Below are 12,390 nucleotides of genomic sequence, written 5' to 3'. Positions count from 1 at the left end.
ATTTATTTCATAATAGTTATGAGTTTAAGGTCGAAAATGAGCATAAAAGGTAAATCAAGTTGAATTATTGTCACAAATTGAGTGATGACTAATTTTTGAGTCCTAAGAATGTTAGGATATTTAAATTAGACTAAAATTTGACTTTAGTATTATTTATCGATTTTAATAAGTTAAAATTGTGCATTTCCATAAAACCGGGTTATATAATCGATATAAGTCAAATAGGGCGATTTGGCAAATAATTTGGCATGATAGACACATATTATAATGCCGCATATTTCAATTGTTGAATGTCTTTTATTTATATAATTTTGAATTATGTAATTTTATCTTAGTATGGCCTTTTCGATTGGTCACATAAAGGAGAAACGCATTAAAAGGCTAGTGTCGACTGGATTTATTGGACCATTTGATTTTCAATCATATGGAACATGCGAATCTTGTGTCCTCCGCAAAATGATTCGTACTCCCTTTAGTGGAAAAGGAACACAAGCAAGTGATTTGTTAGGACTAATACATGGCGATGTATGTGGTCAAATGAGCATCACCGCAAGGGTAAATTACGACTACTTCGTCACTTTTACCGAAGATTTAAGTAGATATCCGTATATCTACTTGATCAAATATTAAGTGAAGCTTTTGAAAATTTAAAGAATTTCTAAAATAAAGTAGAGAACCAATTGTACAAAAGGAATTAAAGCATTACGATCCGATCGTGGTGGCAAAGATCTAAGTAATGAATATTATTTATTATATATGGATTATGACCTGGTGTCACTACCCATAAGATCAAACTAACATGAGTCGGGTTGAGTTGTTGAACTCACTTTTGGGGACTTTATATTAATCTGGAGGGTCAACCTGAAGATACCTAAAATTGAGAGTCTATTTAACAAATGACATGGATCAGACTCGCATATTACGTGAATCAAACATCCATAAAAGGGCTGGTCTTTTATGCGCTAACATGTCAATCTAGACCAACTACTATTACTCCACCATATATGTTTATGTCTCACAAAGCTATCTCTTAAGAAAATAGGGGTATTTCTAAGAGATAAAGTGGGAGTAGATCGCCAAAAACACGTCTTATAGTTAATGTGTTAATTTTTGAAAGTAATGGAACTATAATCTATTGAGATAGAGTGGGAGTAAAGTACACATGTCTTATTGTTAATATGTTACTTTTTGAAAGTAATGGAATTATGACCTTTTGAATGATCAATTGCGAGCAGTCCCAAATCAACTTTGTTGCATAATAGCCATAACATTACAATCTCAAGAAGTAGATTTACTTTAAGGCGAGGGTCTCTTTAAATTAAATAGAGCTTTAGAGTACTTAAATGCATACATTGACATGGAGATGTTGATCAAGATAAATCATGTTAGGAATTGCCACATTTCATTTTGATGAAGAATGGCAAATGATATTAAAGATTCGTTTCCTAAAATGGGAATTTAGAAAAGGATCTGTATGGAACACAATACCTTAGATGAAGATCTAAAGAATCCTAACATATTATGCAAATCTTACTTAAGCGATCCTAGAATGGTCTTAAGCAAGCATCAAAGGATTGTAATAATCATACTTTTCGTTCATGTGATAATTGAAAATGGTTTCATTCACTTGATTGAAGAATCATGTTTATACATGAAGTTAAGTGGGAGCAAGAATTATTTTCCCATGTCTTATATGTGGAAGACATATTACTTATTGAGAATAATGTACCAATAATCTCCTTTGTGAAAGAGTGATTGGGAGACTAGGAAAAGGAGCGATGTATTTTAGATTTCCGAATCTATGTGTTAAATTTGAGAGATAAATTGGCAGAGAGTTGAAAATCTTCTGATGATAAGTTCTTTCATATCTATTAAACATCAACAAGGTTGAGTAGGTTGTTCATGGTGATGAAAGTGGAATTGCTATGCGAGAGTCATAGTCATTCACTGAACCTAAATAAGTTGTTGATTACATGAAATCGTTTTCTAATGTTTCCGCCATTAGAACGATCATGTATGCCATTAAATGCACACGCCGTGATGAAGCATATGCAAGGAGCATAATAAATCAATAACAAGTTAATTCATAAGATGGACTTGTGAATGCCTTAAGGAACATCCTTTGAGATTCTTGAAGTGAATTAAGGATTCGTTCATATGTTTGGATGATATACTGAGTTGTGTGTTGAAGGGTTGCACAAACTTTAGTTTCCAAACGAAAAAGGATTTGTCGAAATCCTAGGCTATTTTTATTGACTTAGGAGTAAGAAACTAGAGAAAGTGTTTTAGTTTCGACCATTGCAAGTTCTACAAATAGAATCTAAGTGCATTGTGATAAGATGGTCAATGTAGGGAATGAGAGTAGATTCCTCTACCAAAGACTTTATCACAAGTTATATGATAACAGTGGGAGCATCTTTCAAGTTAAAGAGCCCAAGTCTAGTAAGAAGACTAGACATATACTTAGATAAATTCATGTTATTATCAATAACATTGAATATAAGGAAATAGCAATTAATAAAGTTGGAATATATGGATATATGGTATATCCACTTGCCCAGCTTTTATTGCATTTCAACTAGTGTAAAAGATACACTATAGATTATAAGATATGAAGTAGTAATAGTGTATTGACTATTCATATATGATAATCGAGTTTATTGTTTGAGTTTCTTTAAAACTCATCCTTACTTTGTTAAATCTAAATGGGTTGTTGAGACATTTTGAACCCCATTAAAGTGAACTTGATTAACATAGTATTCGCCCCTAGTTATTTAAAGGAGGTGATGTCTCAAAGTAACTAGAGTGTGATGCGATTGATGGCAAGTTCAAATGCCATAGAGTCATATGGGATGACTAGTCGATCACATAGGCAGATTGTATGGGACACTTTGTTGGGCAGTGACCGCTTATAGAGTTCTGGTAATTCATAAAGCCTGGTCATAGCAAGAGCTACTATAGTATTCTTATGAGTCAATTCTTTTGACTAGAGACTATTCGCCCAAGTTGGCACAATTTTCTGAATGACTTTGATTTATGCTCTACGACTGTCGTAACTGAAGTCAAATGAGTATAGTTTGGGTCATGAAGAACTGTAGCTATACGAAGGGGTAGTGCGATAGGAATTGTCCACCCCCTTGTGAGGTTAATTGAAATCTCAAGGCCACTCGAGGAGCAGTGAACTGAAAATGCGTGGCCACGCTCGGAAGGTATCTACGGTAGATAATTCCTGTCAGACAGTTACTCTCCAGATCGAGGAAACCACTCAAGATATGATCAAATGCAAGTACGACCTGCGAGACACCTTACATTAAGTCGGAGATTGTAACAGGACAAGAGAATTGGTGACGTACACTTGTCTCGGACAAGTGGCAGATTGTTGGAGTGTGTGTCCTCAACAATAGTGCGATCACATGTTTAAATCTCAAATTAAGAATACGTAAGGGATGGTTCATTTATATAGTCAACTGATCAACATTAATCAGTAATGATTGGCTAACTAGAGTTTGACATTACTGTCGTTTGACGGTGGCGATCAGTTGATCCCTTAAGGTCACACCTAAAGGACAATTCCCTTAATAGACAAATTGATATATTGTATGACGGTACAAGTTAATCAATTCCTTAAAATTGAATAATTCAATTGTGAGAGAGAATATTTTATATCTTATTGTAATTTGATTAAATAAGGTTTATTTTAGTAATTGAAATACTTTATTACTAAAATTGATTATTGTTTGTAAAACAATTGAGATATGAATGAATGGTTAATTATAATTACAATATGTTGTGAATTATAATTATATGACTTATATTATTTATGTGATCAAGAATCACTAGTCAATTTGTTCTATGTAAATTAATTAATTTATAAAATGATATTTATTTGATAAATATGCATTAAATTAATTAATAACATGTAACATACTACATGTAACATACTACATGTAACATATTGTGTGACAAATGACAAATTGACAAAATAAAATGGTGGTCCATTTTATATATATGGACCGAAATGAGGAGGGTTTAGAGGATGGTGGATGATTTATTTTAATAAGCTAGAATAACTTCATGATCACCCTACTCTACATAGCCTTACAAGCCTATTTTTGGAGAAGTGTAAAAAGCAAAAGTAAGATGCCATTTCTGGGCCTCTTCTACCCGACCCCTTCCTCTCATATATGGGAATTTATTCTCATTTTACACTACTTCATTATTCATTCATTCCACATGCATTTTTGCTCATCTCTCTCATTTCTCTCTAAACTTGTTTTAGATTACATGAATATTGTTCATCAAAAATTCTAATCACAATATTAAATTACTATTGTAGTAATAAGAATATTATTAGAATTATTTTAAGGATACAAGTATATTAATCTAGTTAGTTAATATATTAATTTATAGGATTTGTCTTGGGTGCAATCAAAGGAGGATCTCTACTTTGGGATTTTGGAGGATCATCCATCATATTTAAGCTCAAGAACAAATAAGGAAGGAGACCTTATTTGTGCCCAATTTTTGAGCTATATAACAATGTAAAAGACATTGTTTTTCTTATTTAATCTCTTATTTAGTTATGCATGCACTAGATCTACGGAACTAATAATTAAAATGTTAATTTGTTCACTATTAGAAGAGTCTAATAATAGGTATATGAACCTAACAAAATACACGCATCAGTGTGGTTGAGGGAAGTCGTCCTTTGGACTCGCTTTGTTCAAGTCTCTGAAATCAACATAAACCCAGATTCGGCCATCCTTTTTTGGTTCAAGGACTATGTTAGCCACCCAGTCTGATTACTCGGAAGCTTTGATGAATCCGGCTTTGAATTGTTTATCGACTTCTTCTTTGATCTTAAGAGCCCACTCGGTCCTCATCCGACGAAGCTATTACTTTACAGGTTTGAAACCTGGTTTGATCAGAATTCGATGTTCTGCAATATCCCTGTCGATCCCTGGCATGTCCTTGTAAGACCAAGCAAAAACGCCCTTGAACTCATGCAAGATGTCGATGAAACTGGCCCTTTCAGTCGGGTTTAGGGTCGTCCCTATCCTATGTTCTTGAGTTTCTAGTTCGGTTCCTACGTTGATGGGTTCAGTGTTCTCTATAACTGGTGCCCTTTCCCCCTCTTGTAGTATTTCATTAATTATATAGGGAGGTACTTCGACTGAGTCTGGGTTTCGATTATGCTCATTATCATCGTAAATAGAATTGCATTCAGAAAAAACACAAGGGGTAAGCAAAATCTGATTTATTCATATTAAATTTTGAAAAGAGCTGAAATAATGAAGCCATCTGTTCAGTAGTCAGTGGCGGTAAAGGGACAGTTGCTGGGATACTTCGCAAGCTGCCGTTACTATATGACGCTATGCTAGGAGAAATAATGGGATGGGGAGTGATGATAGAAGAAGACTCTGTAGCGACTTCTCTAGACTCATGACTCTGATTCCGACTCTGACTCCGACTCTGACTCCGACTCGAATTCATTGTCTTCGGGTTCTCCTTTGAACATCTCTCCTTCTCCAGTTGTGACCTTGAAGAGCTTTTCTTGGTTGTTAGTCCATTTGATCGACTTTCTCCATCCTTTTTTCTAATTTGAGCTGGTGTCGGTAATTAGTGCGGCCGGGTTGAAATGGTCATCTTGAAGTATAATGGTAATGATCTTCTTTAAGCATGTGACTGTAATGTATAGAGCGAGGTTATGAATGGCGTCGAAAGGACGCAAATACTCATCTGAAAAAGTAACCGGGTTACTTAGCTTAACTGAGTCTTGGAAGACTAGGTTGACTACGTCATTAGGCGTAGAGTGCGTTACGTTCAGTTTAGCCGATGCTTGCAATAAAGCTTGACGATGGGGAAATTAACTCGTAACTAATTGCCAGACTGAAAGATCAGCCTTTGTCTTCTACAGTTGTTTTAATAAATGGTCAGTAGAGGTATCTTCACCATCATTTGGTGTGATGACATTGGTGTTAGTAACTGGACCACTAACGGTAAGACCGTTCTGAGAAACATTTTGATATGGACGTCGTGAGCGAGTAAGGTGGTCTTTATCTTGATCTTTATAAGCCTTGACTATGTCCTCACTGATCTTGACTAGACAGTGTTCCGTGAGGTATTTGTCTTCATCGTCGTATGCCCATATTCCGTTGACGATACAGAGCTCTCTCAACTTGATGATTTCAGCTTCTAGACCGATGATTTGCTCGATTAGATTGTCAACTACTGTAATTACCTCTTGCATCGTATACTCTGGAGATAGAATTGGGGCCAATGGCGCGTTTCCCTTAGGTATGGTGCTGGAATTGCGTAGGGACGCCACTACAACCTCAAATTCTGAAACTTGACTACTCACTTTCTTTGCCCATGGGGTAAAATTGCCAATGGTAGCGGAAATGGTGGAATAGCTCCCCTCATCTAGTGCATGAATCTCATCCTCGACGGGAGAAATGAGGTGTGAACAATCCAAGGTGGATTCATCATCTGTGATAGTCAAAACTCCAAGAGGATTCTGAGTATTGTTAGGTTTGCTTGTGGGTGGTATAGGTAAGCGACCATCTTCAATCATATCCTAAATGACATGTTTCAATTTGAAGCATTTCTCTGTATCGTGTCCCATGCCTCTATGATATTCACAATATGCATTCTCATCTCAGAATTTGGATTTCTTATCTGGGTAAGGTGTAGGTCCTATGGGCTGGAGCTTACCTTGTTTCATGTGCCTTTTCAGGGCAGTGGAATATGATTCATCAACATAGGTAAATTTCCTCTGTGGGTTATTCTTCTTGGTAGATGATTCAACAAGGTTAACCTTAGCAGTCTTGCTAATGGAGCCATAAAAACCACTCGATGAACCCTGATATCCTCGACCTACCGTTTTGGACAAGAGCCCTTTACGGATGTCGTCTTTAATCTACGAACTTTTTTACAGAAGTGGCTTCGTCTGGGTGTTCAACAAGTTGTGTGCTAGTCTCTCTCCAGCTACATAGGAAGTCGGTGAAGCCTTCTTTCTCATTTTGGGTAAGAACCTCTAGAGTACGCATATTTACTTGGATTTCGACATTATCCGCGTATTGTTTAGTGAACTCAATTGCGACATCTTCCCAGGTTGCAATTTTCTTGTGCTCGAAAGAGTAGAACCACTGTTTAGGAATAGTATCAAGAGATGAGGGAAAGATCCTTAAGAACATCTCTGGTTTAATGCCTTTGAAAGACATGTAATCTTTGAAGGCACGAATGTGGTTCAAAGGGTTTTCATGCCCCTTGAACTTTGGAATGTTAGTCGTGTTGAAGTGGGTTGGCAGTGGAGCATTTACCGCCTCATACTTGCGATTGTTCTCCCTGTAGATATCATCTCCCTTAAGGTACATTAGTTGCTCCTCCAAGTATTAGAGTCGCTTTTCAGCTTCAGTGAGACATGGAGTGGTTTCTGATTGTCCAACAAAAGGTGTCGGATTATCATGCACGACCATGTCGGGAATATCGTTCTCTGCAGGAGGAAGTCTAGTTTTTTCGGCGATAATTCGACCTTCAATAGCATTGAGGCGAGTATAAGCTTGGTCTTAGCTTGTATAGAGATGGACGAGCGCAGCTAGGATTAGATCATTACCATTTCCGGGTTGATCGGGTTGACCATTAACGCTTGCGTGACTAGTTCCAGGCATCTTGAAAACTGGGAAAAAGAGACCGATGACGAATCAAAACACGATCGACCATTTTACCACACTTACTCAAAAAGAGACTTGACTCGTGAAGTGGGCGTGTGCCACTATGTCAAGTGAGGTTTGAAAATGACAAATTTTGAAATGTTCATCCTAGGCAACTGTAGTGTAGTTGTAGAAGTGCTGACTTGAAGTGAGGTTTTGAAATGGGTTTTGAGGCCCGAACTTTGACTGGGCATTGGAACAGAGTTTTAACTCATTTTGCGCTATTTTAGGCCACTTTTGAAAGTATTTACATTTTGAAAAGGATTTTATTTTACAGAATTTCGTCATGGTTTTGCTTACATAATGGTGATCACGTATACCATGCAAACATTCATACGGGCATTATAACGGTATGCTGAGTGCATTTAAACGGTTTTGGCTTAAAAGGTGGGTTTCCATACCAAGCAATCAAACCCACGTCTATGGAGAGATCCGTGCCAAACAAGAGTAAGGTTAGTTCCTAGTCCATTTCCTCGAGTAGCGAAAGCACTTGATATAATCAGGAGTATGTACCACGGTATAGTTGATGTCAATCGTTATCTATCCTTAGGCCCAGATAAGAATTTGGACCGTCCAGACGGGACGATTGGTCGAATGGGTTGGGTTGAGCCTAGGAAGGCCGAATGAAACGACATAAGAAGGTCGAGTAATAAAAACCGACAACTGTCTCGTATAAACTATTCCCTAAACTCGTTCGAGTATCACCCTGGGTAACACGTAAGTGTATCATCCCCAGCAGAGTCGCCAAACTGTGGAGATGGGCCACCCGCGCCGCGCGCACCCGCGCGTTGTGTGTTTGAGGCGGGGACACTTCTCCCACAGAACCTTCGATAGCCAAAGCACGTCATGGGACGTTACCGATTTGTGAGGCATTAAAACCGGTGAAAGGTTGAATAAGCCTGCATTTGTGGAGTCGCTACCAATTTTTATGGGAAATTGGAACCGTTCGAATACGTCGTGTCATGTCTTGACACAAAGGTTGAATAAGATGGTTCGGTGTTTTCTATAACTGGTACCCCTTCCCCCTCTCTTAGTATTTGTTTGATCATATAGGTAGGTAATTCTATTGAGTCTGGGTCAGGATCATCCTCATTATCATCGTAAATTGAGTTGCATTCAGAAAAACACAAGGAGTAGGCAGAATTAGATTTATTCATATTAAAATTTGAAAACAGCTGAAACAAAGAAGCCATCTGCGCGGTAGTCACTGACGGGAAAGGGATAGTCGCTGGGATACTCTCCTAGCTACTATTACTAGGTGATTCTATACTAGGAGAAATATAGGGGTGGGGGTGACGATAGGAGGAGACTCTCTATGACTTCTCTAGACTTAAGTTCCGTCACCGACTCTGATTTCGACTCTGAATCAAATTTATCGTCGTTGGGTTCTCTTTTGAACATCTCTCCTTCTCCAGTAGTGATTTTGAAGAGCCTTCTTTAATTGTTAGTTTACTTGATCGACTTTCTCCATCCTTTCTGCTGGTTTAAGTTGGTGTCAGTGATCAGTGCTGCAGGGTTGAAATGATCGTCTTGAAGTATCATGATAATGATCTCATCCTGTGCTCCCCTGACGAATATATCTTCTCTAAAAAGGAGGCTAACAGCCTGTTCGTCAAGACAAGGTGTCTGACAAGTTTTTACGGTAAGAACCATTGCTGGAGGAATGAAGTAACAATCGTGGAAGACCTCGATTCTAGTTAGTTGAATACCTTTGTATTTCCAAGGTTCGGGAAATGCGTAAAGATTTTGATAGTCCCCTTCTCTAACGAAGTAACCATTTAGTGCGGAGAGATAGAGTTGCATTTGGACTGCCTGACTTTTGCGATTTCGAACTTGAGCAAGCATTTCAAGAACTTCGGCTTTTGTGGGTTTGTACCACGAGCCTAGTGGTATCTTTTGGGACACTACTTCCTTAAAAGGTCCAAATGTATTCTTCCTGATGGGGTTTAACGGCATTCCTAGGAAGTATCCCTGGGAGTTGAGTATGTGGTTGACCACTAAGTTGTAGTATGGATTAAAGTATAAAGGAGCCAGCTCGCTCTCTATAAGGTTTATGATTTGAAATCCTCCAAGCTCATATATTGGGTCTGCAATTACTTGGTTGCTTGCCATTTTCTCTATTACGGCCTTGATGAGTGACGAAGTGATCGTTACTACCTTGCCATCTAGAGGGATCTTGATTTTCTGGAGTAAGGTGGATGTTACTGCTTTGGAAGCATGAATCCAGGGCCCACCCAAAAGTATATTGAAGGATGCCTATATGTCCACTATCTGGAAATTAACCTTTCGCTCAATTGGCCCTATGGCCACAGTAAGATTAACTAGCCCTATTACTTTACATCGTGTTCTATCGTATGCGCGGACGCCTTGGTTGGTAGGAGTCCAGTCTGATTCTTTCATGCCCAACTTGTATGCTGTTTTCAGTGGTATGACGTTGACTGTAGTGCCATCATCCACCAAAGTCATTGGTACGTTTTTTTCAACCATGTGACTGTGATGTAGAGAGCAAGGTTATGGGTGACGCCAAAAGGAGGTAGGTCCTCATCTGAGAAAGTAACTGGGTTACTTAGTTTGACTGAGTCTTGAAAGACTAGGTTGACGACATCGTCAGGTGTAGAGTTAGATGCCACGTTCAATTTAGCCAATGCTTGCAGTAAGGCTTGGCGATGAGGAAATGAACTTGCAACTAATTGCCAGACTAAAAGATCAGCCTTTCTCTTTTAAGTTGTTTCAATAAATGGTCAGGAGAGGTATCTTCGCCATCGTTTGGTTTGATGACATTGGTATTTGTAGTAACTGGACCATTTATTTGAGTAACATTTTGATATGGACGTCCCGAGCGAGTAAGATGGTTCACATCTTAATCTTCACTAGCCTTGCCTAGAGGGTGTTCTATGAGGTAATTATCTTCATCGTCATCCTCCCTAACTCCGTTGATCTCCTCCTCGCTTGGGGAGATAAGATGTGTGCAATCCAATGTTGTTTCCTCATATATGATCATCAGAATTCCAAGAGGATTCTGAGTATTGTTTGGCTTACTTACGGGAGGTATAGGTAGGCGCCCATCCTTAATCATATCTTGAATGACATGTTTTAGTTTGAAACATTTCTCTGTATCATGTCCTTTTCCTCTATGGTACTTGCAGTAGGCATTCTTATCCCATAACTTAGACTTCTTCTCTGGGTCAGGCGTAGGTCCTATGGGTTTGAGCTTACCCTGTTTCATCAATCCTTTTAGAGCTTTGGTGTATGAGTCACCAACGTTGGGGAACTTCTTTTTGCGGGTTATTCTCCTTGGTATATGATTCGACAAGGTTGACCTCGTCGGTCTTGCTAGTAGAGCCATAAGAACGACTCGTTGTGCCTTGATATCCGCGACCTACCGTTTTGGACAAGAGTCCTTTACGGATGTCGTCTTCAATTCTTGTACCTAATACATTTAAGTCTTTGAAAGACTTTATGTTTTGGTATCTTAGGGGGTTCGCATGAATTAGCCTTAAGCTGTTCACGAATTTTTCAACAAGAGTAGCCTCGTTTGGGCATTCGACAAGTTCTGTGCTAGTCTTTCTCCACCTACTTAGGAAGTCGGTGAATCCTTCTTTCTCATTTTGGGTATGAACCTCTAGAGTGCGCATATTGACGTGAATCTTAGCATTATCTGCATATTGCTTGGTGAACTCAATTGCTGCATCATCCCAAGTAGCAATTTTCTTGTGTTCTAGAGAGTACAACCATTGTTTATGGATAGTATCGAGAGATGAAGGAAAGATCCTTAGGAACATTTCTGGCTTGATGCCTTTGATAGACATGTAATCTTTGAAGGCACGAATATGGTTCAACGGGTTTTCATGCCCTTTAAACTTCGGGATGTCATTCATGTTGAAATTTGTTGGCAATTGAGCATTTACTGCCTCATACTTGTGATTGTTTTCCCTGTAGATGTCATCTCCCTTAAGGTACATTAGTTGCTCCTCCAAATATTGGAATCGTTTTTCAGCTTCAGTAGGACCTAGTGGAAGGTTGACTCCTGGTTGTCCAACAAAGGGTGAAAGGTTATCATGTATGACCATGTCAGGAATGGCATCCTCTGTGGGAGGAAGTCTAGCTTCTACAGCAACAATACGGCCTTTGATGGTGTTGAGGCGAGCATAAGCTTGGTCTTGGCTTGTTTGGAGACGAATGAGCGCAGCTAGGATTTGATCATTACCATTTACGGGTTGTTCGGATCGACCATTAACGCTCCCGTGACTAGTTCTCACCATTTTGGAACTGGGGATAAGAGATAGACTACGAATCAAAACACGATCGACCATTTTGGCACACTTACTAAAAAAAGACTCGACTCGTGAAGTGGACGTGTACCATTGTGTCAAGTGAGGTTTGAAAATGACAAATTTTGAAATGTTTATCCTAGACAACTGTAGTGTAGTTGTAGGAGTGCTGACTCGAAGTGTGGTTTCAAATGGGTTTTAAGGCTCGAATTTTGACTTGACATTTGGAAAGAGTTCCGGCTTATTTGCGCTACTTTAGGCCATTTTAAAAAATATTTACGTTTTGAAAAGGTTTTTATTTTACAAAATTTCGTCATGGTTTTGCTTACAAAATGGTGATCACGTATATGATACAAACATACATACAGGCATTATAACAGTATGCTGAGTGCATTTAAAGGATTTTG

The sequence above is a fragment of the Silene latifolia genome, chromosome Y (genome assembly GCF_048544455.1).
Source record: "Silene latifolia isolate original U9 population chromosome Y, ASM4854445v1, whole genome shotgun sequence".
In the NCBI taxonomy this organism is placed as follows: domain Eukaryota; kingdom Viridiplantae; phylum Streptophyta; class Magnoliopsida; order Caryophyllales; family Caryophyllaceae; genus Silene; species Silene latifolia.
The sequence above is the reverse complement of the archived record's forward strand: the minus strand, read 5'-3'. Positions refer to the sequence as shown.